This window comes from Hemitrygon akajei, chromosome 3 (assembly GCF_048418815.1).
Source record: "Hemitrygon akajei chromosome 3, sHemAka1.3, whole genome shotgun sequence".
NCBI lineage: Eukaryota > Metazoa > Chordata > Chondrichthyes > Myliobatiformes > Dasyatidae > Hemitrygon > Hemitrygon akajei.
Window position 1 is genome coordinate 87,710,879 of NC_133126.1, and position 27,675 is coordinate 87,738,553.

At 44.5% G+C, this 27,675-nt stretch overlaps 1 protein-coding gene across 3 annotated transcripts in view; it reads left to right on the forward strand.

The window, feature by feature from the left end:
- LOC140725179 (transmembrane protein 121) overlaps nt 1-27,675 on the forward strand; it is a 124,450-nt gene that overhangs the window by 47,389 nt on the left and 49,386 nt on the right. The window lies entirely within an intron of this gene.

Genomic DNA, 27,675 nt, shown 5'->3' on the forward strand with positions numbered 1-27,675 from the left:
TATTTCCTCAACACTACCTGCCCCTCCACCAATCTTCGTATCATCTGCAAACTTGACAACAAAGCCATCTATTCCATCATCTAAATCATAAAAAGAAGTGGTCCCAACACCGACCCCTGTGGAACCCCACTAGTCACTGGCAGCCAACCAGAAAAGGATCCTTTTATTCCCACTTGCTGCCTCCTACAAATCAGCCAATGCTCTAACCATGTTAGTAACTTTCCTATAATACTATGTGCTCTTAACTTGGTGAGCAGCCTCATGTGTGGCACCTTATCAAAGGCCTTCTGAAAGTCCAAATATACAACATCCATTGCATCCCCTTTATCTATTCTACTTGTAATCTCCTCAAAGTGTTCCAACAGGTCCTTCAGGCAGGATTTTCCCTGAAGGAAACCATACTGACTTTGTACTACCTTGTCCTGTGTCACCAAGTACTCCAGCAACTCATCCTTAACAATTGACTCTAACATCTTCCCAACCACTGAGGTCAAGCTAACTGGTCTATAATTTCCTTTCTGTGCCTTCCTACTTTCTTAAAGAGTGGAGTGGCATTTGCAATTTTTCAGTCCTCTGGCACCATGCCAGAGTCCAATGATTTTTGAAGATCATTTCTAGTGCTGCTACAATCTCTAACTCTACCTCTTTCAGAACCCTAGGGTACCGTTCATCTGGTCCAGTTGACTTATGTACCTGTAGGTCTTTCAGCATTTTGAGCACCTTATCTCTTGTAACAGTAGCTGCACCTACTTCTCTTCCTTCACACACTGCAACATCAGGCATACTGCTAGTGTCTTCCACAGTGAAGACTGATACAAAATACTCATTTAGCCATCTCCTTGTCTCCCACTATTATTTCTCCTGCCTCATTTTCTAGTGGTCCTATATCCACTCTCATTTCTCTTTTATTTTTAACATTTTGAAAGAATTTTTACCATCCATTTTGATATTATTTGCTAGCTTGCTTTCATATTTCATCTTTTCCCTTCTAATGATTTTTTTAGTTGTTCCCTGTAGTTCTTTTAAAACTTCCTAATCCTCTATCTTCCCACTAATTTTTGCTTTGTTGTATGCCCTTGCTTTTGCTTTTACAATAACTTTGACTTCCCTTGTCAATCATGGTTATACTATTTTACCATTTGAGTATTTCTTCATTTTTGGAATACACATATCCTGCACCTTCCTCATTTTTCCCAGGAACTCATGCCATTGCTGATCCGCTGTCATCCCTGGCAGCAGCTCCTTCCAGTTTACTTTGGCCAACTCCTCTCTCATACCACTGTAATTCCCACTGAAATACTGCTACATCAGTCTTTAATTTCTCCCTATCAAATTTCAAGTTGAACACAATCATATTGTGATCACTGGTTCCTCAGGGTTCTTTATACCTTTAGCTCCCTAATTGCCTGTGGTTCATTACATAACACCCCATCCAGTATAGCTGATCCCCTAGTAGGCTCATTGTCAAACTGCTCTAAAAAGCTATCTGTTAGGCATTCAAAGAACTCACTCTCTTGAGATCCATTACCAACCTGATTTTCCAATCGACCAATACATCTACTGTAATTTAGTTTTTATTATTATATATTGCAGAGTACTGCTGCTGCATAACAACCAATTTCACAAAGTATGCAGTTGATATTAAACCTGATTCTAATTCTGATTCTGAACAAGTAGTTGTAGGTTCAAGATCAGAGGCAAGAGATTTACAATAGATATCAAAGGCATCTTCTTCTCACAAAGGGTGGTGTGTGTTTGCAATGGGCTGTCAGAAATAATGCTTGAGCCGGGCTCGTTTAGTGACATTCAAAAACCATCTAGATAAGTGCATGGTTAGGAGAGGTTTAGAGGGGTATGGGCCAGATACAGGCATAAGTGGCCAGCCTGCTGGACAACACAGTCAGCTGGGACCATATGGGCTTATTTCCACGCTGTCAGACTCTGACTCCTCCGAAATGCTTTGGACCCTTTTATTGGATTTGAAACGACACAAAATGAAACTTCTATAGTTAATTTAGCTTTGAATAACTGCTAACCAAAAGAAAAGGAGGAGGTTGTGGAGTCTTTGACTACCAGTGTTCAGTCCTCCCTGCCTACAGCATGGTGCGTGGGGGATGGAGAACTGCTCCTTTTGCGTAAAAGCAGGAAAGGATAAACCAAGTAAGTGCAGAATAATTACTGTAGCTTTGGTGGTGGCTAATATTGGCATCATTTCTGAGGGATGGTATAAACCTTACAAAGTCACAGGTTAATCAAGACAATGCTGATATATGAAAACGAAGCTGTGACTGACTGATTGAATTTTTTTGGAGATAACAAAGACTGTTGATGAGGGTGTTGCACTAGACAAGACTAAATTAAGTTATTTGCTGACTTAATATCAGTGGGTCCACAGAACTGTGAAGTTGGCCATGTCTTACTGGGAGTGTTTATTTGTTATTTGCTTCATGATGCAGCACAGTAAAAGGTCCTTCCCGCCTAATGAACCACACCACTCAATCACTGTGACCAATTAATGTACTAACCCATATGCTTTTGAAATATGGGAGGAAACAGGAGCACCAGGAGGAAACACACACAGTACAATCTCCTTACAGACAATGGTGGAACTGAACCTGAGTTGCTTGCTCTGCGATAGTTTTAAATCACAGCACTACAATGCTGCATTCCTCCAGTGTCCTCTCCTGTGATACCTGCTCCATCATGTTGGCCGAGAGCTGGTTTGCTCTCTGGTTTGATATCACGCTCACAAGTGTAGATTGAGAACTGAGATTGGGGTTGGAAAACCATGGGTTAGGAATGTGGGTAGATTTTCAGCCAGAGCTGGGGCCTGGTGTAGGTACCCTATTTTAGAATATACTCTCAATATAACCTGCAATTCCACTATTTATCCTATTTGTGTTCTACTTCCGCAGTGCGTGCCCTTCATATTAACCACCTGTATGTCCATTAGGAAGGATATGGTGGCTTTACAGAGGGTGCAAAAGAATGCTGCCTGGATTAGAGGGTGTGTGATACCTCTTGGGAGAGGGTCCCACATAACGTGAGTCATCTTGCGGCAATACCCACAGTGCCTTTCCGTGACACGCTGACACAGTTCTTGTTCGGACTGCTCCTGCACACCTTTCACTTCCTTGCCTTCGTCTGCCGACCAGACCCACTGTTACGGTCTGTTTGACCATCCGGCGAGGGAGGAGGTATCCAGTGGAAATCTCTTTATGCAGGGGCCCTTCCCCTGTACACTGGGGACCTGGGGTGGAAGGTGTTGCACCGGGCAATACTGTCAGTTCACTGGCACCCCTTCATTTGTCTGTTCCGTGGCCGGGATGAGTCAGTGTATTATGTTTATCTGGAGTGTGAGAGGTTGCAGCCCCTGTTTGAGTGTCTGAAGGGGCAGCTGCTCAGGTTCTGGTTGCACTTCAACCCTGTGCTCCTCATCTACGGGCACCCAGTACAGAAGGAGGAGGGTCACTCGGAGGGTGTCCTGATAGGCTTGCTCTTGGGCCTGGCCAAACTGGCCATTCACAGGTCCAGGCAGTGGGCTGTCGAGGGCTCTGCCCAAGCTGACTGCCTGTCCCTCTTCCAGGGCTACATCTGTGCCAGGGTGTCCTTAGAGAGGGAGCACACGATCATCATGGGTTCAGTAGAGGGTTTCTGGGAACGGTGAGCTCACCAGGGAACTGAGTGCATTATAGATGCTAACGACATTCAAATTTAAATTTAATAACCTCACTGTAGCCCTTATCCTTTGTATTTGAATAAAGTTTTGTACATTTGTAAAAATAAGGAGAGTCTGGACAAATTAGGATTCTCTGGAAGCTGAGGAAAGACCTTATAGGTGTTTCCAAAATTATGAAAGGTATAGATTTGGCAGTTGGTACCTTTTTTCCAGCATTGAAATAATCTAATACTAGAGGACATTCAATTCCTGTTGGAGAATCAGAATCAGAATCAGGTTTATTATCACCGGCATGTGACGTGAAATTTGTTAACTTAGCAGCAGCAGCAGTTCAATGCAATACATAATCTAGCAGAGAGAAAAAAAAATAAAATAAAACATAATAATAATAATAAATAAACAAGTAAATCAGTTATGTATAATGAATAGATTAAAAAAGCAGAAATACTGTATATTAAGAACAAGTGATGTAGTGTCCAAAGCTTCAATGTCTGTTTAGGAATCAGATGGCAGAGGGGAAGAAGCTGTTCCTGAATCACTGAGTGTGCGCCTTCAGGCTTCTGTACCTCCTACCTGATGGTAACAGTGAGAAAAGGGCATGCCCTGGGTGCTAGAGGTCCTTAATAATGGATGCTGTCTTTCTGAGACACCACTCCCTAAAGATGTCCTAGGTACTTTGTAGGCTAGTACCCAAGATGGAGCTGACTAGATTTACAACCTTCTGCAACTTCTTTTAGTCTTGTGCAGAACCCTCCCCCCCAATACCAGACAGTGAAGCAGCCTGTCAGAATGCTCTCCACGGTACAACTATAGAAGTTTTTGAGTGCATTTGTTGACATGTGTGAGTTTAAAGGAGATGTCCAGGGCAAGTTTTTTTTTATATAGAGAGAGTAGTGGGTGCCTGGAATTCACTGCCAGGGATGGTGGTGGAGGAGAATCTGACTGAGATGTTTAAGAGTCTCTAAGATAGGCACATGAATATGCAGGGAATGGGAGGATATGGTCCTCATGCAGGCAGAAGGGATTAGGTATCAGAATCAGAATCATGTTTAATATCACCAGATGTGTCATGAAGTTTGTTAAGTCAGTGGCAATAGTACAAGGCAATTTGTGATTAGTATAGAAAAAACTGTGAATTGCAGAAGTATATATATGTTTATTAAAAGGTTAAATTAAATAAGTAGTGCAAAAACAGAAATTTTAAAAATGTAGTGAGGTAGTGTTCATGGTTTCAATGTCTATTTAGAAATCAAATGGCAAAGGGAACTAAGCTTTCCTGAATTGCTGAGTGTGTATCTTTAATCTTCTGTACCTCCTTCCTGACAGTAACAATGAGAAGAGGGCAGGTCCTGGTGGTAGGGATCCTTAATGATGGATACTGCCTTTCTGAGGCACCGCTCATTGAAGATGTCTTAGATACTATGGAGACCAGTGCCCATGATGGAGCTGACTAATTTTACAACTCTCTGCAGTAGTCCCCCATATCAAACGGTGATGCAGCCTGTCAGACAGCTCTCCATGGTACATCTGTAGAAATTTTTGAGTGTCTTAGGTGACATATGAAATCTCCTTCAACTCCCAATGAAATATAGCCGCTGTTGTGCATTCTTTGTAATTGCATCAATATGTTGGGCCCAGGATAGATCCTCAGAGATGTTGGCATCTCTGACCATTGTTCACCCTTCCCACTTCTGATCCCTCTATTAGGGCTGGTCTACGTTTGTAAATCTGACCGGAGCAAAGGATGTTGGGAATGGTGAGGGTGGAGTGCCATGGGAGGGTGTGGGACAAGTGGCAGAGAAGGAGTGCCAGGAGTGGGAGGGGGTCGTGCTGGTGGGGGTGCAGATCCACCCAGCCCTGAGACAATGGGCAAGGTAATTTAATTCCAAACAATTGGTTTATTGATCATTACAGAATGTCTCTCTGGAGCTTCCCACTCCCTCCCTTTTCCCTTCCCATTTTCTCAACCATGATTCCCCTCTCCCTGACCCCAACCCACTCTCAGTCCGGAGTGGAGACCCATATCAGAATCACATGTCAGGAAATTTATTCTGGTTTGCGGCAGCAGTACAATGCAATACATAAAATTACTACAGTACTGTATAGAGCTGTTGGGTACCCCAGCCATATATACTGCATGTGCCTAAGACTTTTGCACAGTACTGTACATGATAATATACCTTTTATATTCCCCACTTCTCCACAGTATCATTCATTTGTAACTTGCTGTGTCATATAATATGGGAGATCATAGTCTTTCCATAACCATGACTGTTATTGGCAAATTTTTCTACAAAAGTGGTTTGCCATGGCAGTGTCTTTACAAAACAGGTGAGCCCAGCCATTATCAGTACTGTCTGCCTGGTGCCATAACCAGGACTTGTGATATACACCAGCTGCTCATTCGACCATTCACCACCTGCTCGCATGGCTTCATGTAACCCTGATCGCCGGGGGGGGGAGGTGGTGGGGGTGTGGCTACGCAGGTGCTACATCTTGGCCCAAGGGTGACCAGCAGGCTAGCGGAGAGAAGGAACACCTTACACCTCCTTTGGTAGAGACATATTTTCACCCTGCCACTCACTCCACTAAATATACTGTCTATGTGTAGTCACCTTGGACAATTAAGAGAAATGTAATTGATCAGTAATTTCTCCTGAGACAAAGCAACTGTGAGTGGGACAGGTCAGATTATGGGGGCCTCATGAGAAAAAGCAGTGGTGAAGTAAAAAATACTCAAGTGAGTTCTGTACCACAGGCACCTGAAGGGATCGCCGTCACTTTATAACTTTGAATTCATTCACATCATCATTTTTAACTGTCCAACAGAATGAGGATGGTGTTTAACAACACATTGGTCACTCTCAAATTTAGCAGGATGCATGACGGGAGCAAGTAACATAATTAAAGAACAAGATACATGCTTCACCCCCGAGTCAGAGGCTTGTGGTGAATTTAGATTCGAGTCACGCTACCCAATGAGTCGTCTCACTGCAAGCACCACTTGTTTACAACTATTTATAAATCTTAACTCAGCAGGACTGCCCTTTTTATGTTATTTAAACTTCCTTAATAAATGAACCGAATAAATAATAAATTCTGGAGGAAAGAGTCGATGGCAGTAAACATGCGAAGATGAATTCTGCAAAACCCCTCTAGCATGCCCAGAATATCCCACAGAATCTCTGACCCGAAACATTAGCTCTGTTTATCTTTTCATATGGAAGTTAATGGGAATGTGGGGAGAATAAAAATAGGCAACACGAGTGAATCTGCAGATGCTGGAAATAAATAAAAACACAAAATGCTGGCAGAACTCAGCCGGCCAGACAGCATCTATGGGAGGAGGTAGTGACGACGTTTCGGGCCAAAACCCTTCATCAGGAGTGAAGTAACACGGGATGGTCGAGGGGGAATAAGAAGTGGGGGGAGGGATGAAGTAGAGAGCTGGGAAGTGATAGGCTGAAGGGAAATGGGCTGGGGGGAAGGTGGAGAATTATGGGAAATAAAAGAGAAAGAAAGGTAGGGCTGGGGGGAGATTATAGTGAGGGGGGAAAAAGAGAGAGAAAGAGAACCAGACTAAAATTATAGATAGGGATGGGGTAAGGGGGGGGCAGGGGTATCAATGGAGGTCTGTGAGTTGGATGTTCATGCCGGCAGGTAGGAGGCTACCTAGGCGGGAGATTAGGTATGGCTCCATCGACCTGCGTGTGGCCTCATCTTGACGGTAGAGGAGGCCATGCTCAGACATATTGGAGTGGGAGTGGTCTGTGGAATTGAAGTGTGTGGCCACAGGGAGATCTACCGCTGGACCATGACCCCACTAGGGAGCACCAGTCCATTGTCTCCCAAACCATTTCCGATCTCATTAGCTTGGGAGATCTCCCAACCACGGCCACCAAACTTATAGTTCCCACACCCCGCACTTCCCGTTTCTACCTCCTACCTAAGATTCACAAACCTGCCTGTCCAGGCAGACCCATTGTCTCTGCTTGCTCCTGCCCCACTGAACTCATTTCTGCCTATCTCGACTCTGTTTTATCTCCCCTTGTTCAATCCCTTCCCACCTATGTCCGTGATACTTTCCATGCTTTACATCTCTTCAAAGATTTCAAGTTCCCTGGCCCCCACCGCTTTATTTTCACCATGGACGTCCAGTCCCTATATGCCTCTATCCCCCACTAGGAAGGTCTCCAAGCTCTCCGTTTCTTCCTGGATTCCAGACCCAGCCAGTCACCTTCTACCACCACTCTTCTCTGCCTTGCAGAATTAGTCCTCACCCTTAACAATTTCTCCTTTGGCTCCTCCCACTTCCTCCAAACTAAAGGTGTAGCCATGGGCACCAGCATGGGTCCTAGCTACGCCTGCCTTTTTGTCGGCCATGTGGAGCAATCTATGTTCCAAGCCTACACCGGTATCTGTCCTCCTCTTGCGTTATATTGATGACTGCATCGGTGCTGCTTCCTGCACACATGCTGAGCTTGTCGACTTCATTAACTTCACCCTGCCCTCAAATTCACCTGGTCTATTTCCGACACCTCCCTCCCCTTTCTAGATCTTTCTGTTTCTATCTCTGGAGACAGCCTATCCACCGATGTCTACTACAAACCTACAGACTTTCACAGCTACCTAGACTATTCCTCCTCCCACTCTGTCTCCTGCAAAAATGCTATCCCTTTCTCTCAATTCCTCTGCCTCCGCCACATCTGCTCTCAGGATGAGGCCTTTCATTCTAGGACAAAGGAGATGTCTTCCTTTTTTAAAGAAAGGGGCTTCCCTTCGTCCACTATCAACTCTGCCCTCCATCGCGTCTCCCGTATTTCACGCACCTCTGCCCTCACCCCATCCCCCCGCCAGCCCACCAGGAATAGAGTCCCCCTGGTCCTCACCTATCACCCTACCAGCCTACAGATCCAACGTATAATCCTCCGTAACTTCCGCCACCTCCTACAGGATCCCACCACCAGACACATCTTCCCCTCCCCCCAACTCTCAGCTTTACGCAGGGATCGCTCCCTACGCGAGTCCCTTGTCCATTCATCCCCCCCTTCCCTCCCCACTGACCTCCCTCCAGGCACATATCCCTGCAAACGGAAGAAGTGCTACACCTGCCCCCACACTTCTTCCCTCACCACCATCCCAGGCCCCAGACAGTCCTTTCAGGTGAGGCACCACTTCACCTGCGAGTCAACTGGGGTGATATACTGTATCCAGTGTTCCCGATGTGGCCATTTATACATTGGGGAGACGCGCCGCAGACTGGGAGACCGTTTCGCCGAACACCGGCGCTCGGTCCTCCAGCAGTGGTGGGATCTCCCTGTGGCCACACACTTCAATTCCACAGACCACGCCCACTCTGATATGTCTGTCCATGGCCTCCTCTACCATCAAGATGAGGCCACATGCAGGTTGATGGAGCAAAACCTTATCTCCCGCCTAGGTAGCCTCCTGCCTGCCGGCATGAACATCCAACTCACAGACCTCCATTGATACCCCTGCCCCCCCTTACCCCCATCCCTATCTATAATTTTAGTCTGGTTCTCTTTCTCTCTCTTTTTCCCCCCTCACTATAATCTCCCCTCATTCCTACCTTTCTTTCTCTTTTATTTCCCATAATTCTCCACCTTCCCCCTAGCCCATTTCCCTTCAGCCTATCGCTTCCCAGCTCTCTACGTCATCCCTCCCCCCTCGACCATCCCATGTTACTTCACTACTGATGAAGGGTTTCGGCCTGAAACATCGTCACTACCTCCCCCCATGGATGCTGTCTGGCCTGCTGAGTTCTGCCAGCATTTTGTGTTTTTATTTAGAATAAAAATAGGATTAAATTAGAATTAGTGTACCTGGGTGGTTAATCCAAGGGCTTGTTTTAATGCTCCATCTCTTTATGAGATGCTGCCTGACTCACTGAGACTGGCCAGCATTTTGTGTTTCTATATGACAAAGTACAATAACCTACGTCTTTCAGTTAGCAGGGACCATTAGTTTTAACACAGCAAGGATCCACAGAGAGTCTGCAAGAACATACTTGATTAAATGGCTATCGGAGGTATTGAATGAGGATAAATATGCATTTACGAACAAGGACAATTCTCTGCTCTTGGAGAAGGTCCAGAGGCCATTTACTGGATTGGTATTAAAACAAATCATGGTGATTGCTTGTACACACGGGAGTAATGGGGAATTATCTGTCGATGGAAGTGCTCAGAGAGAAGAATCAGCACAGTGTCAGGCCTGCACATGCAGGCTTTTCCCAGTCTCCACTCAGCTATCAGGAGTCACCTGCCACTCGTTTTCAACTCATCACCTGCAGCCTATTTAAACCCAGCTCTCAACCACAATCGCTGTTCACTCATTGAACCAACCAGCCTCAACCAATTGATCCTAGCCTTCAGTTCCCTTGTTACCTTGTCAAATTACGTATCTGCTCCCTCTTGTTTTATTGTCCCTCATGGCTTGTTTTTTTGCAGTTTATTATTAAACTGATCACTCACCGCTAAACCTTCTTCACGACTCTGGGATTGGGTCAAGCCTCCTCTACATTTCTGACAGGATAAATGACAAATGATTGACCCAGCAGAGTTTACTTGCCTGAAGGATGTTGTCCTTCGACATGTTCATATAATCCAGAAGCAGCAGCAAACCATTCCCCATCTGCTCCCAACCCACTCTCCATTTGGATTCAGCAACCCTGTGTCAGTCAACCTTCTCCCTTGGAGCTCCAGATGCCAGTGCCTAAACGTGTCAATGGATCGCCAACCTGAACCACAATTTCCTGTTCCAATGTGTCTCACGCTTCAAGCTCCAGCCAGCGCTGCATGTTATGGACTGTGCCAAGGTCACCTTCGTCATTTCTCTCTTGACTGGGTGAGCTCTGCCCTGTGCCGCCTCTAGCTGGGACAACAAAAACCCCATTTGCAACCAACATGAGGAATTCACTATGGAAATGCGCCGGGATTTCGACCATCTGGGAAGTGGAAGGGCAGCAGTGGATCGGATACTTCACACTCAGTGCTGGATCACACGGAGTAATCCAGGATCCTCACAGCGGAGTGTGGCTGGAATGCAGAAGTGCTGCTGACCCATTACCATCATGGCCTCTCGGAGCACTTGAAAAATGAGCTGTCTACTTGGGTGATGCCTCATCACTCTCGCCCTCTGTATTGACAACCGTCTTATGGAACGACCCTCCAGATCACAGCAGGCAACTTTCCAGACTGGATTCTGGTCTCCCTACCAAGCCTATCTCACACCCCTTCTGCTTCATGGCCAATGATGGATATCTCTTGAGGTCTGGGATGGTCAGAGCACATACATGGCCTTGGATAGCATGGCACATGAGCATTGGATAGCACCATGAATCCATCCAGTGCCTTCTTATCAACTCAAACAACACTCCTCTCTTCTTGGGTTACCCCTGGCTCTCCACTCACAACCCTCACTTTGCCTGGTCACCTGGTTCATTTCTGAGTTTGGGGCCCACCTGCCTACAACCTCAGTTGACTTTACCCTGTAAATCCATGGAGACGAAGAAGCACTGAACTCCCACAGGAATACCACAACTCAGATATCACCTTCAGCAAAAGAGAAGCCAGCGCCCTACTGCCTCACAGACCACACGACTGCAATTGACCCCCTTTCGGGCACTGCCCCTTCCTGAGGCCATCTGTTCTTCATCTCTCCTCCCGAGGTGAAAGCCATGAATGACTACATTGCTGAAGAGCTACAACACAAGCTTCATTTGACCATCCAGTCCCCAGCGAGTGCAAGACTCTTCTTTGTCAAAAAGAAAGCTGGGGCTCTTTATTCCTGCATTGACTACTGTAGAATCAACAAAATCGCCTTTACCCTCTCCTTTGATGGACAGCACATTCAAAGCACTCTGCAGGGCCCAATCCTTCACTAAACTGGATCTACGGTGTGGGTACAATCTGACCCGCATCTGCTGGAGGACGAATGGAAGACACGTTCATAATGCCCATGGGCACTATGAATACTTGGTGATGCCTTTACAACAGTCCAGATTTTTTCCAAGCCTTCATCAATGAGGTCCTCCAAGACAAGCTACACAGGTATGTGTTCATCTACCTCAATGACATCCTCATCTCCTCCAGGGAACCCCAAAGACCATGTCTGTCACGTCCTTTCAGTCCTTCAGCAACTCCTCAAAAACCAACTGCACTACAAGTTAGGAAAATGCTAGATCCACATCTCAGTTATTTCCTTCTTGGGTGATGCCCTTTCACCAAAGGTAAAAGCATGGACCCAGAGAAAGTGTGTGCTGCTGTTGAATGGCCCCAACTTTCTTGGGCTTCTCCAACTTATACTGCTGGTCATCAGAAACTACAGCTAAATTGCTGCTCCTTTCACCTCCCTCACCAAATCATCTTTCACAGAGCTCAAGTGGTGCTTCATACCACTCCCATTTTCCGCCATCTGAACCTCTCCAGATCTTTTGTGGTAGAGGTGGGCACATCTGATGTGGATGTCAGGGCCATCCTCTTCCAGTGAGGACCAGATGGGAAGAAACACCCTTTTGCTTTCTTCTCTCACAAATTCAACTCTACACAGCTTTGTTATGGAGCAGGAGACAGGGAGCTAATTGCCCTGGAGGGATGGGGACGCTGGCTGATGGGAAACACCGAGCCCTTCCTGATCTGCACTGAACATCAGAACTTCAAATCCATTCAACACACCTGCCATCTCAACCCACGTCAGGCTTGCTTGGCCCTCTTCTTTGAACAATTCAACTCCTCCTACCAACCCCACTCCAAGAACAGTAAGGCGGTCGCCCAGTCACGGCAGTTTGATCCAGCTGAAACGGAGATCGACCCTCAGCCCATTCCATCCTCCTAGATCATAACCCCAATCATCTGGGACCTTAAGAACCAGGTCCACCAGGCCCTATGGCATGAGCCTACTCCAGCTTACACACCTGACAACTGCATGTACTGTTCATGCTGCCAGCCATGCACTCTGAGGCACTCCAGTGGGCCACTCTTTACCCCTCTCCAGCCATCCAGGAGCATGACAAACTCTGGATTTCCTGCATCGCCTATGTTGGTGGCCCACCATGACTGCAGATATATGTCAGTTTGTCACTCAACGTGCCCGGTCCAATTTCTCCAACCACTGGTCTTCTAGGCTCCTACCAGTTCATCGACACCCTTGGTTCAACAGCACCATGGATTTTCTCATGGGCTTGCCACCTTCCAACCATGGTAATCATGATGGTGATGGTAGTTCTCCAAGGCAGCCCACTTCATTGCTGTCCCCAAACATTCATCAGCCTCTGAGATGGTGGACCTAGTTCTCCAACATGTAGTGGTCTCCATGGCTTCCGCCAGGACATTGTGTCAGACCAGGACCCAGATAGTTTGTTCCCTGGCTATCATCTGTAGACCAATAGTCAGTCAGAAAAAGCCAATCGGTGATGCTTTGCTGCTTCTAACCCTTCCACATAGAAGAAGTTTGTCCTCCTCTGCCACAGGTATGTCACCATTTGAAGTGCTCCACGGCTACCAACCCCTGTTGTTCCCTGTGGAGGAACCAATAGTAGAGATCCTGTCTACCAGGGCCCTGTTTCGCCATTGCTGGAATGCATAGAAGGGGACACAGAGGGCAATCCAGCTGCCAACTGTGACTTCTGCCTTTCTCCTAAAGAAAGGGAAAAATGGACCTGAAATTATATAGCATTCTCAATTATCGCAGGTCCCAAACAGCCAAAGTACCTTATGTCATGTAGATACTGCTACAGATTGGGAAAATATCAGTGAAATTGCACGTAGCAAGCCTCCACATTAGATATTGACCAGATCATGTGAGGAGGTGTCAGTTAAGAAGTCAACACAAAAGAGGGAACTCCCTTCACACCTTTGAAATTGTTCAGGGTGACAATCACCTGACAGAACAAACAGGTCATATTACAAGATTCAGGATCAGCTACTTTTCTACAACTATCAGGTTCTCAAACCAACCTGAACAATCCCAACCCAACTCAACAATAGAACACTACGAACCTCCTCTTGCACTACGTAGTCTGTAATTGTGTTTTTTTGCAGTAATTTATAATTTATATCGTGTGTTGTCTGAACCTAAAGTACATGCCTTTGATGTTATTGCAAACAAGTTCTTCATTGTATTTATAGCTCAACATTGACATGGAAAGACCATGATCGCTCATGTCATACGAACGAACAAATACACACTGACTATTAAGATCAGTTGTCAAATACGCAAGTGGAAGAAAGAGTGGCCATCGTGATATCCATAACATGTATAATGCTTGGTGCTGACCATGGAGAGCGTAGAATGACGGGAGAATACTTCATGATAAATGGAATATGTAATATCTGCATCTCTCTTGGAGTTGTCATGTGATGAAGATTATGTCTTTGCCTCTAGATAGATGAAATCTACATTGTGATTTGGGAAGTTATTCTTTGGTTACTGGGAGGAGGAAGCTGTGGACGATGTTGACATAATGCACCAGGAGTGCACAGAATCACTGAATAGACAACAGGAATGCACCACTTCATGAATTAGCCACTGGCCCTTCCTGTCAGGTGCCTCCTTCCCCATCTGTGGAAGAGTCAACAACTTCCATGTCAGCCCATATGTCAACCTGGACTGCCTAAGGAGATGATTCAAATCATGAAGAGCCTTATTCCAAATGAAGTACTGATGTGAATTATCCTTTGCTGTGAAAGACCGCTGAGATCTTTAAGCCTATTTTTTCATTCAATTAGACAAGAAAGACTGCAGCTCTGAGTGGGCCTTTTGGCCCAGTGTGTCTATGTCAGTCATAACACCAATTTAAACATCCTTTAACTCCCTGCCTGTTCACATGGTTGTCTAAAGGCCCCTTAAACATTGCAGTTGCATCACCTCCCTTAGCATTGTGTCTTCCAGGCACCTGCCACTTTCTATGTAAAAACTTGCCATTAAAATCTCATTAAAATTTTTCCCTTTTAGTATTTACCATTTCCGTCCTGGGAAAATGAATAGTGACTTTCACACCATTATATACTTAGATCAGATCTCACCCAACATCCCCACTCAGCCATTGAAGCTCCAGAGAAAACAATCCAAGTTCATCCAATCTTTCCAATTGTTGGTGATCGATACCTTTCAACGCCTTTTGTTCCAGGATTTTGATATTCACATCCATTAAAAATCTGTTATTCCTGGCCTGAAAGTCTCCACTTAGTACCTTTTACTTATTTTTTTTCTGGCAGGGTGCCTACCTTTCTTCCCAATAACTAACTCCATTGAAACTAATGAAAAAGTAAATTTGTCCTTCGTTTCTGGATTGTAGAGGAGAGAAGCAGTCTCACAAAGGCATCAAAGCTTCTTTGAAGATTGAGTACCATCCATGGTAAGAGGTTGCCTTCTCTAGTTGGAGAGTTTAGAACAAGGAGGCGTCACTTGAGGTAAGGGGTAATCTATTTAGGATTTAAGATGAGATATAACATATTTGTCTGGAAGGTTGCACTTCTGTGGAAAAAAAAATCAAATCAAATCAAGTTTAATAGATATAGTTGAATGAGATAGTGTTCCTCTGGGGCCAAGGTGCAAAACATTAAAAACAAGCCAACATTCAAAAATTGTGAGTAACGTAATTCAAAATAGCGAGCAAAGAAGCATATTCACTCAAAAAAACCCTTTTTTTTTTTAACATAGAAAGTGGCAGGTACCTGGAAGACACAATGCTAAGGGAGGTGATGCAACAGTAATGTTTAAGGGGCATTTAGACAACCATATGAACAGGCAGGGAGTTAAAGGATGTTTAAATTGGTGTTATGACTGACATAGACACACTGGGCCAAAATGTGAGCAACAATGTCCAGCAATTGATGGTACAGTCTCCCAGCAGTGTACAGACGCACGCAATCCAGCCTGTCATTCCACCTCTCGAACACGAGAGGACAGCACCAATGGGAGAGGCCAGTTCCCAGCCAAGCTCGAAAGCCAGGCTATAAACGCTCCGCGTCTCTCACCTGGTCCGCAACACCAGGCAAACCCGAGGCTTGAGGCTACACATCTCCAATGTCACCTGTCCCACCACCTGACAAGGGTAACAGGCCTTTGGCAGCTTACATTATCACTGTCCAACAGAGTCTTGTGATCGCAAGTGAAATGTCCAAGACAATCTGCCATGGTTATACTGCATCAACTTCGATGCTTCCGAGTAGCAGGCAGCAACACGGTCTACAGCCAGGTCGGCTCCTCTGAACCCAAGCCAGCTCTTCTGATATTCCGGCGGGCTGCTCTGTACCCAAATGGGCTCCTCCCATATCCCACCACCTCGGCCAGCCCCTTCGACACCAGTCCAGCTATTCTGATCAACCAGCAGCTCACCAATGGAGAAGCAGTGCAGCATCCACAATTCTTGGAGTAAAATTGTCTGGATTGTAAAAAATCACATTTTGCAAAGAATACAGCACCGTTGGCTGGTCTGCAAGAGGCTGCTATATTTGCATGCACCATCATCTTACCAGAAGTTCTCCAGTACTGGATTGTGAGCTTTTGGAATACTGTATTTCCAGGGGCTCTGGTTACTCAAACATTGTGTATTGAACACTTAAACTGGACGTCAGAGGATATGGAAATCGGGAAATGTACTAGGTAAAGGTTCGGAGATGAGCTTGATCTATAAAGCAGAGCAGTATAAGATCTGTTTTTTATTCCATTTCCTTAAATGAACTTTCAATCAAATTCCTGGAGCAAGACGATCTGTGCAATATTGAATGAAGAACGGAAAGAATTAGCATTTATATAACACCTTTCATTATTTTAAGATGCCCAAAAGTGCTTTGAACGACAACTAATTACTCAGGAAGTGCATTCACTCTTAATGTAAGAAATGCAGCAACTGTTTATGTATAATCAAGGTTTCACGAAAAGCGGTAAGATAAATGAACAGATTAAAGTTATTTTAGTGAAAGTTCTTGAGGCATAAATACTGGCCAGAGAATACTACTGCCTTGCACAGCCAGGCGAAGCTGCCAACATACTTTCCCCTGAATCAGAGACTTGCGGGTTCAATTGATATTCCAGAGATTTCAGCCTGAATCAATGCTCCAATGGAAAACTGAGGAGAAGTTGCTTTACAGATGACAGCTTAAAGGAGGTCATGTCTGCTCTCTCTGCCTGCAAGTTGCTTCAAAGTAGAGCAGAGATCTTCACATTCACCTCACAATCAACATCAATAATAAATGGGCTGGGATTATATCGTTGTTCTTGGGAATTTACCATATGCACAATGCCCTCTTTAATTTCCCCCATTATAACAATGATTAATTATTTAAAATATTCATTATTAGGTTTAATGTGATTTGGGACATTTGAGATCATAAGAAGCGCAATGTTGTTAGCGGTAATAGACGATACAGTGACACAGCTAATGGAGATGCTGCCTCGAGGCTCCAGTTACCCAACTTCAGTCCCACCTCTGGTGCTGTCTGTGTGGAGTTTGCACGTGCTGTGTGTGACTGGGTGGATTTCTCCTGAACGCTCCCGAAGAGTGGGGTTGGTGAGTTAATTAGCCTCTGTAAATCCCCCCGGTGGGGATGGGTGTCAGGAGAATTTGGTGGATCCTATGGACACATGAGAGAGAATCAGTTACAAGGGAACAATGAGGGAAGTGGGACTGTTCTGAGAAAAAGCATCGACTATATCATATGAAAAGATGGCATGGTTATAATTTTCAAAACAGTGACATTCACCCGAGAGGACAAAGGAGGCCTTGATTTAATTGCTCATCTGAAGGATATTGCCCCTTCTGCACAGTTCTGGGGTAGAAGTCTGTGGAAAGTATTCCACCTATAGAATTGCCATTAGCTTCGGCACATTCTCTTCTCAACTGAGAGAAGCAAGTAAGAATGATTGCCAATCCACTAAGACGTACCCCAGTACTTTTCTTAATGCAGTTCAATGCAGAATGAATGTAATTTGGGAATAAAAGGTACAAGATTTGGGACCTGGCCTGTGTAGTTAGTGATGTCCTCCAGTCTTGGACAATGATATAATCACTACAATTGACCTCATGCTTTCAATTTCTAGTTTGCCCGAGTCTGCATTGGGCGAGACTGTGGTATTTCATCTGGCTGAATATTAGACGGTCTATCACAGGTAGAGAATGGTGTCCTGGAGTAACTCAGGAATACTCAGGAAGCATAGTGTCATACCAAAGCATAAGTCATGTTTATCCACTGATACTGAGGAGAGGGTAACCACTGGCACAGTGATCTCTGTCAAAGAGGAGTCCGATTATTTCCACTTCCCCAACTTTTCCCCAAAACCCTGCATGTTTTTCAACCTTACGTGCTTATCAAACACCAGTTGTCAATTTCAATTATTTAGTTAATTTTCTTTTGAACCTATCTCCACCGCACTTTCACGCAGTGCACTTCAAATCACAACAATCTGCCTGATTAAAATTAGTTCTCATGAACCCTGTAGGTTATTTCATCTGTGACCAATCCTCCTCTCTAAATGCTTTATCAAAATGCCTCCGAATTTTGAAACCAAATACTAAATTACTTTTAATCTGCTTCCACATTCTTTTTTAGCTGCCAGCACTGTGCCAATACGGACACCTGAAGCCAGTGTTAATGCCCTTATAAAGGCTTAATTAATAACAGAATCTTGTAGATCTGCTACAGGTACACGAGTTACAACTCCCTTCTAATTGGTGACTAATAAGTGCCTAATGACTGTATCCCCATGGTCCTTTTTCAGCAGCAGCTAAATTTGCTTTAACTACTAAGCCAGAATTGTCCATAATAGAAAAGGAACTCATTAACACCTGGTCTTAAAGATGCTTAGAGGCACCAATAGAAGATCTGGGGAAAATGTTATGCTTCTTTGCATCAAGAGTAAGTGACCCTTGTGTTATCTGTGTCTTCCTCCTCCCTGTGTAATCCTTCATCTTGCAAAAATAACTTTAAATCTGCAGTGAGAAAACCTCATTAATTAGCTTTTCCTAACAATTTCTGAATTCCAAACTTTCCAAAGTTCTCTTGAGTCAGGAACTGAATCAAAATCAGGTTTAATATCACTGGCATGTTATGAAATTTGTTGTTTTGTGGCGGCAGTACATTGTAATACATAATAAAGAAACTATAAACAACAGTAAGATTTATAAATATAAAATAAATTAAATAATTAATGCAGAAAGAGAGGGAAAATACTAAGATAATGTTCATGGATTCATTGGTCATTCAGAAATCTGACAGTGGAGAAGAAGCTGTTCCTAGAATGTGGAGTATGTGTTGTCATGCTCTTGTACCTCCTCCTTGATGGTTGTAATGAGAAGAGGGCATGTCCTGGGTGATGGGGTCCTTAATGATGGATGCCACCTTTCTGAGACATCGCCTTTTGAAAGTGTCCTCGATGCTGGGGAGTCTGGGTTCTTAATGGAGCTGACTGCTGGTTTTTCCTATCCTGTGCAGTCTCCTCTCCATACCAGATGGTGATACAACCAATTAAAATGCTCTCTGTGGTACATCTGTAGAAATTTGCAAGTCTCTGGTGACATAACAAGTCTCCTGAAACTCCTAATGAAATAATGCCACTGTCATGCCTTCTCTATGATTGCCTCAATGTGCTGTGCCCAGGATAGATCTTCAGAGATGTTGACACCTAGGAATATGAAACTATTACCCTTTGCACTACTGATCCCTTGATGAAGATGGAGGTGTGTTCCCTTGGCTGTTCCTTCCTGATGTCCATAATCAATTCTTTGGTCTTACTAATACTGACTGCAAGGTTGTTGTTGCCTCACCACTCAACCAGCTGCTATCTTGCTCCCATACACTTCCATGACACCATCTGAAATTCTACCAATAACAGTTGTGTCATCAGCAAACTTATATATAGCATTTGAGCTGTGCCAAGCCACACAGTCATAGGTGTAGTGAGAGTAGAGCATTGGGCTAAGCACACATCCTTAAGCCACTATTGATTGTCAGCGAAGAGAATAGAATGTGGTCTCCAGGTGAGGAAGTCAAGGATCCAGTTGCAGAGGGAGTTACAGAGGTCCAGATTTGAAGCCTTTTAATTAGAACTGAGGGTATGATTGTGTTGAATGCTGAGCTGTAATCAATTAGCAGCAGCCTATTGTCCTGGTGATCCAAGGCCAAGTGGAGAGCCAGAGAGATTGCATCTGCTGTAGACCTATTGTGGTGGTAGGCAAATAGCAGCACGTCCAGATCTTTGCTTAGGCAGGAGTTGATTCTAACCATGACCAACCTCTCAAAGCACTTCATCACAGTAGATATGAGGGCCACTGGGTGATAGTCATTGAGTCAGCTCACCGTGCTCTTCTTGGGCACTGGTATGATTGTCGGCCTTTTGAAGCTGGTGGAAACCTCTGACTCTAGCAGTGAGAGATTGAAGACGTCCTTGAACACTCCTGCTAATTGGTTGGCACAGGTTTTCAGAGCCTCATCAGGGCCTGACACCTTGCAAAGGTTCACCCTCATGAAAGATGTTCTCATGTCAGCCTCCGAGACAGAGATCACAGGGTCACCAAATACCACAGGGATTTGCACAGGTGTAGTTTTATTCTCCTTTTCATAGTGTGCATAAAAAGCATTGAGCACATCTGGGAGTGAAGCAGCACAGCCATTCATGATGTTTGGTTTCGTCTTGTAGGAAGTAATGGCCTTTAAACCTTACCAGAGCTGACGTGCATCCTATTCCATCTCTAACCACAATCAGAATTGTTTTATTGCTCTTAAGATAGCTATCCTTAGGTTGTACCTGGACTACTTGTATACAGTAGTTCTGTTTCACCAACCTTGAATGCCACAGATCTAGCCCTCAGCGGACTACGAATCTCCTGGCTCATCCACGGCTTTTGGTTTGTTCCTTTGGATTAGATAATTGTGCATGTCATTCTGCTACTTACAAAACTGAGAAAGAGAAACCAGGGAATTATAGACCCTGTGTATAGACGACTGTCTATTCTTCTCCATAGATGCTGCCTGACCTGCTGAGCTCCTCCGGTATTTTGTGTCTGTTACTCTGGATTTGCACCATCTGCAGATACTCTTGTGTTTATAATTACAGATCAGCTTGCCAGCCATCTATTGTCAGGAAATTAGTAGAGCTCTTAAAAAGAATCGAGAGGCTGAACCCCTTGAAAACTGTCAACTGGAGTTAGCATAGATCCGTAAAGGGCAGGTCATACTTGTCAAAATTGATTGACTATTTTGATGAGGTCAGAGAGTCAGAGAATCATTCAGCAGAGAAGCAGCTTTTAATCAGTGACGGATGACTGCCTAATAATTGTATCCCCATGGTACCTTTTTCAACAGCAGTTTAATTCACTTTAGCTATTGAACCAGAATTGTTCCATAAAACAGGAACTTATTAACACTTGGTCTGAAAAAATGCTTAGAGCTGCCAGTAAGAAATCTGGGGAACACTATGTTTCTTTGCACTGACAATGAGCTACCATTCTGTAATCTGTCTTGACTGCTTTCCTCCCTCCATTCAGCTCAGTCATTCAGCATACTAAGCATTAGGTACCCATTTACGGGAATGCGACTCAATCACATTTCATTCACCTCATGTTCTTATTCATTGCTCCCACTCATCTTCACACTCGGGGCAATTTTCAATTGGCAGTCAACTTATCAGCCAGCACATCTTTGGGATTCGGGTAGAAACCAAAGAATCCAGAGGATAATATCGTGTTGACACATGAAAAACATGCAAACTCCACACAGATAGTACTCACAGTCATGATTGAAATCGGGTCATTGGAGCTCGGAGGCGGCAGCACTATAATCTGTGACACAGTGCCAGAAGATTGCCTAAGTATGATTTCGTATGGACCTCCAAAGGGTATGACATAAAGCCCCACTAAAGGTACTGTTAGCTGAAGTGGAAGGTTGCAAAACTGAAGGGTGCTTACTGAGATGGTTTATAAACTGGCTGAAGACCAGGTGAATAGAGAGTAAGATGATTAAACTGTGCGCACCACAGTTCCCGAGGAGATGTTGGATTGTGTAGTGGGAGAGAGAGTTCAAAAGAAGCGAGCAGGGCAGTCAGGTCATTCTGCATGCCACAGTTCCCGAGGAGATGTTGGATTGTGTAGCGGGAGAGAGAGTTCAAAAGAAGCGAGCAGGGCAGTCAGGACATTCTGCACGCCACAGTTCCCGAGGAGATGTTGGATTGTGTAGCGGGAGAGAGAGTTCAAAAGAAGCGAGCAGGGCAGTCAGGTCATTCTGCACGCCACAGTTCCCGAGGAGATGTTGGATTGTGTAGCGGGAGAGAGAGTTCAAAAGAAGCGAGCAGGGCAGTCAGGACATTCTGCACGCCACAGTTCCCGAGGAGATGTTGGATTGTGTAGCGGGAGAGAGAGTTCAAAAGAAGCAAGCAGGGCAGTCAGGTCATTCTGCACGCCACAGTTCCTGAGGAGGTGTTGGGTTGTGGATAATTAGATACTGGCAAGGGTCGATAAAAATAAATTAGGTTTAAGCGGAGCAGTCATTGTGAGAGTCGGGAGTACAGGCTTTTGCTCATAGAGGCAGTGGCTGTAGGTATTTTTCTCACTTAATTTTTCTTCCTTTCTTATTGCCTAGTCAGAGCAGTGGGGATACCTGGCAGGATAGTGGAATGTTCTCTTGTGGGATGTGGGAAGGCAGGGAGATCTGCAATATCCCTGATTATACCCCTGCTAGAAGTGCATCCAGCTGCAGCTTCTTTTAGGACATGGTGAGGAACTAGAGCTGGAACTGGATGAACTCCGGATCATTCGGAAGGCTGAGGGATTCATCGACAGGACATACAGAAAGGTAGATACACCAAAGGTGCAGGACACAGGTAAATGAGTGACTGTCAGGAGTGGGAAAGGGGATAGGCAGGTAGTGCAAAGTACCCCTGTGGCTGTTCCACTCAACAGGTGTACCACTTTGGATACTGTTGGGGAGGATGACCTAGCAGAGGAAGGCCACAGCGGTCAGGTCTCTGACATTGAGTCTGGCCCTGTGGTTCAGAAGGGAAGGGGAGAGAAGAGGCAAGCTGTAGTGAAAGAGGATTTGTTGGTTATGGGAACAGACAGGAGTTTCTATGGACAAGAACGAGATTCTCAGATGGTACGTTGCCTCCCAGATACCAGGGACATCTCAATTCGAGTTCTCAGCATTCTTAAGTGGAAGGGTGAACAGCCAGAAGTCACGATCCACGTCAGTACCAATGACATGGGTAGGAAGGGGAACAAGGTCTTGTAAAGTGAGTTCAGGGTGTTAGGTACTAAGTTAAAGGACAGGACCTCCAGGGTTGTGATCTCAGAATTGCTACCAATGTCACATACTACTGAGGATAGAAATAGGAAGATGATACAGTTTAAACATGGTTCTTGATTAATAAAGGTATCAAAGGTTATGTGAAGAAGGCAGGAGAATGGGGTTGAGAAGGTGATAACTTGGCCTTGATGGAATGGTAGAGCAGACTCAATGTGCCCAATGGCCTAAGTCTGTTCCTGTGTTGTATGGTCTTACACAAAGCCAGGATTCAAAAGATTGAGCATGGAGGGTTAATGTTCTGAGTTGTGTATATTTCAATGCAAGGGGTATTGCAGGAAATGCAGATGAGCTTAGGGCATGGATAGCACGTGGAATTATGACATTGTCACCATTAGTGAGGCTCAGTTACAGCTAGGGGAGGAGAGGCAGCTGGATGTTTCACTGTTCCGTTGTTTTAGATGTGATAGAATGGGAGGGATGGTATTACTAGTCAGGGAAAATGTCATGGCAGTGCTCAGACAGAACGGACTGGAGAGCTTGTTTACTGAGGCTATATGAATGGAACTGAAGAAGAAAAAAGGGATGACCACATTATTGGAATTATATTACAGACCACCCAACAGTCCCAGGATTTAGAGGAGCAAATTTGTAGAGAGATCTCAGACTGTTGCAAGAAACATAATGCTGTGATTGTAGGTGATTTTAACTTTGCACACGTTGACTGGGACTCCAATAATGTAAAAGGGCTGGATGGGATAGAGTTTGTCAAATGTGTTCATGGAAGTTTCCTTAATTAGTACATAGAGGTCCCAGCTAGAGAGAGTGTGATACTACATCTGCAATTAGGGAATGAGACAGGGTAAGTGACAAAGGTTGTATAGGGGAACTGTTTATATCTAGTGATCATAATGACATTAGTTTCAAGATAATTGTGGAAAAGGATAGGTCTAGCCCTCAGGTTGAGATTCTGAATTGGTGAAAAGCCTATTTTGAAGGTATCAGAAAGGAACTGTCAAGTGTGGATTGGGAGAGGGACAGGTTGCTTTCCGGCAAAGCTGTATTTGGTAAGTGGGAGGCCTTCAAAAGTGAAATTTTGAGAGCACTGAGTTTGTATCCTCCTATAAAAGACAAGGAAAACCAGTTTAGGGAACCCTGGTTTTTAAAAAGATTTTGAGGCCATGATGAAGAAAAAGAAAGAGATGCATAGCAGGTATAGGCAGGAAGAAGCAAATGAAGTACTTGGTGAGATTAGGAAATGCAAGATAACATATAAGAAGGAAATCAAGAGGGCTAAAAGAAGGAATGAGTTTGCTCTAGCATTCCAAAGGCTCCTACAGGTATATTAGGGGCAAAAGGATAGCAAGGGACAAAATTGATCCTTTTGAAGGTCAGAGTGGTCGTCTGTGCATGGATCTGAAAGAAATGAGGGAGATCTTAATTGGATTTTCTTGCCTCTGTATTTACTCAGGGCACAGAGTCTATAGAAGTGAGGCAAAACAGCTGTGAAGTTGTGGACTGTATACAGATCACAGAGGAGGAGGTGTTTACCGTCTTGGGGTTAGTGCAGAAATTGCATGGGCCCTAGCAGAGATACTTAGAACATCCTTATCCACCAGTGTGGTGCTGGAGGATTGGAGGATAGCCCATGCTGTTCCATTGTTTAAGGAAGGTTATAAGAGTAAGCCAGGAAATTATAGTTCAAAGTTCAAAATAAAAGCAAGTCTGAGATTTGTTTTCTTGCAGACAGACACAGTAGATCTAAGAAATATAATAGTATCAGTGAAAGACTGCACCCAACAGAATGGACAAACAACTAATTTGGAAAAGACAACACACTGTACAAACACAAAATTCAAAAAATAAATAACAAAAAATAGCTAAATAATAAATATTGAGATCATGAGATGAAGAATCCTTGGAAATGAGTCCATTGATTGTGGCAACAGTTCAGTGATGAGGCGAGTGAAGTTGAGTGAAATTATCCCCACTGGTTCAAGAGCCTGATGGTTGAGGATTGTAACTGTTCCTGAACCTGGTGGTGTGGGTCCTGATGCTCCTGTGCCTTCTTCTCAATGGCAGCGGTGAGAAGAGACCATTGCTTGGATGGTGGGGGTCATTGATGATCGATGTGGCTTTCCTACAAAGGCTCTCCATGTGGATGTGCTCAATGGTGGGGAGGGTTTTACCCGCGATGGACTGGGCCATATCCACCACTTTTTGTAGGATATTCCATTCAAAGGCATTGGTGTTTGCAACCAGTCAGTCCACCACAGATCTATAGGTGTTAGTCAAAATTTCAGATGTCTTGATGAACCTTCACAAGCTTCTAAGAAAGTAGAGGCGCTGCTGTGCTTTCTTTGTAATTACACTTATGTGTTGGGTCCAGGACAGGCTCTCTGAAATAATAACACTGAGGATTTTAACATTGCTAACCCCCTCAATCTCTGATCCCACAATGAGGACTGGCTCAAGGACCTCTGGTTTCCTCCTCCTGAAGTCAATAATCAGCTCCTTGGTCTTGCTGACATTGAGTGAGAGGTTGTTGTTATGACACCACTCAGCCAGATGTTCAATTTCCTTTACATATGCTGATTCATCACCACCTTTTGTTCAGCCAACAACAGTGATGTCATTGACAAACTTAAATATGGCATTGGAGCTGTGCTTTGCTTCACAGTCATAAATACAAAGTAAGTAGACTGGCGGCAAAGCACACAGCCTTGTGGTACACCTGTACTGATGGGGAATGTGGAGGAGATGTTGTTGCCAATCTGAACTGACTAGATTCTGCAAAGAGGAAATTGAGGATTCAATTGCACAGGGAGTTATTGAGGCCTTGAAGCTTATTGATTAGTTCTGAGGGGATGATGGTATTGAATTCCAAGCTGTAGTTGATAAAGAGCATCCTGATGTATGCATCTTTGCTGTGCAGATATTCCATGGTTGAGTGAAGTGCCAATGAAATGTCATCTGCAGTGGACCTCTTGTGCCGATAGGCAAAGTGGAGTGGATCCAAGTTGCTTCTCAGGAGTTGATATGTTTCATCATCAAACTCTCAAAGCACTTTGTCAAAATGGATGTAAGTACTACTGGACGATAGCTATTGAGGCAGGTTACCACATTCTTCTTAGGCACGAGTATAATTGAAGCCTGCTTGAAGCATTTGGGTACCTCAGACTACTGAAGTGAGAGATTTCAGGTATCGGGGAGCATTCCAGCCAGTTGATCAGCGCAGGCCTTTAGTAATCAGTCAGGTACCCCATCTGGGCCAGATACGTTCCATGGGCTCACCCTCCTGATGGATGCTCTCACGTCTGCTTCACAGACTGAAATTACAGGGTGCATCTGCGGCTGTGGGAGTTTGTGAAGTTTCCTCCTTCTTTTGGTGGTCAAAGCAAGCATAGAAAGCATTACGTTTATCTGGGAGCGAAATCTTGTAGTCATCTATGTCGCTTGGTTTCACTTTGTAAGAGGTTATAGTAGTCAAGCCCTTCCACAGCTATCGAGCATCCTTCAGTGATTCAAGTTTGGTCTGGAACTGTCACGTTGTTGTCCTTATCTCCAGAGCCTTGCTGTTTAGTTTCTGCTTGTGTGTAGGTAGGGCAGCCAAGTGATCAGATTTTCTGAAATGCAGTCTCAGCATGGAATGGTAGGCATTCCTTAATATAATATAGCAGTGGTCGAGTGTGTTGCAAACCCTGGTGCTGCATGTTATATGCTGATGATAACTGGACAAAGATTTCTTCAAGCAAGCCTGAATGAAGTCCCCGACTGAGACTTGAAATGCATTTGGGTGGGCTGTTTCTTCTTTGGTGATGGCAGCATTCAATATCTCAGGTGCCTCTTAAATACTGAGATCGTATCTGCGTCTACCACTCCCACAAACACCTCATTCTACAGTCTCACCACCCTCTGAGTGAAAAAGATCCCCCCCATGTTCCCCTTAAACATTTCACTTTTCACCCTTAACCCATGATCTCTAATTCTAGTCTCACTCAACCTCAGTGGAAAAAACCTGCTTGCATTTACCCTTCATAATTTTGTATGCCTCTATCAAATTTACCCTCATTCTCTTACGGACTAGGAATAAAGTCCTAAGCTGTTCAACCTTTTCCTATATCTCAGGTCCTCTAGTCCTGGCAATATGCTTCTAAATGTTCTCTACACTCTCAGTCTTATTGATATCTTTCCCTTAGGTAGGTGACTAAAACTACACACAATACTCCAAATTAGACCTCACAAGCATCTTTTACAACTTCAATACAACATCCTAATTCCTGCACTCAGTGCTTTAATTTATGATGATCCTACTACCTGTGATGTCACTGTCAAAGAATTATGGATCTATATTCTGAGATCCCTTTGTTCCACCACACTCTGCAGTGCCCTATTACTCACCTTGTAAGCTCCACTCTCGTATGCACCCCCCCCCCCCCAAAATGCAACACTTCGTACTTGCATTAAGTTCCATTTGCCGTTTTTCAGGCCATTATTCCAGCTGGTCGGGGTCCCGCTGCAAGCTTTTATAGCCAGAGAAAATGTCTAATATTCCATGGTCGAGCTAATGTAGCATGGCAGCCTATGGCAAAGACTAGTGGTCATAAATTGGAAGCCAGATTGATAGTTCCCACCCAAGGGTTCCAAGCCAGGGCCCAAGAAATTCCTCATGTAGACAAGTCAATTAGCTAGCATGAGATTTACTTTCTTATTCTCACTTGTTTTCCATGAGAAATGGTT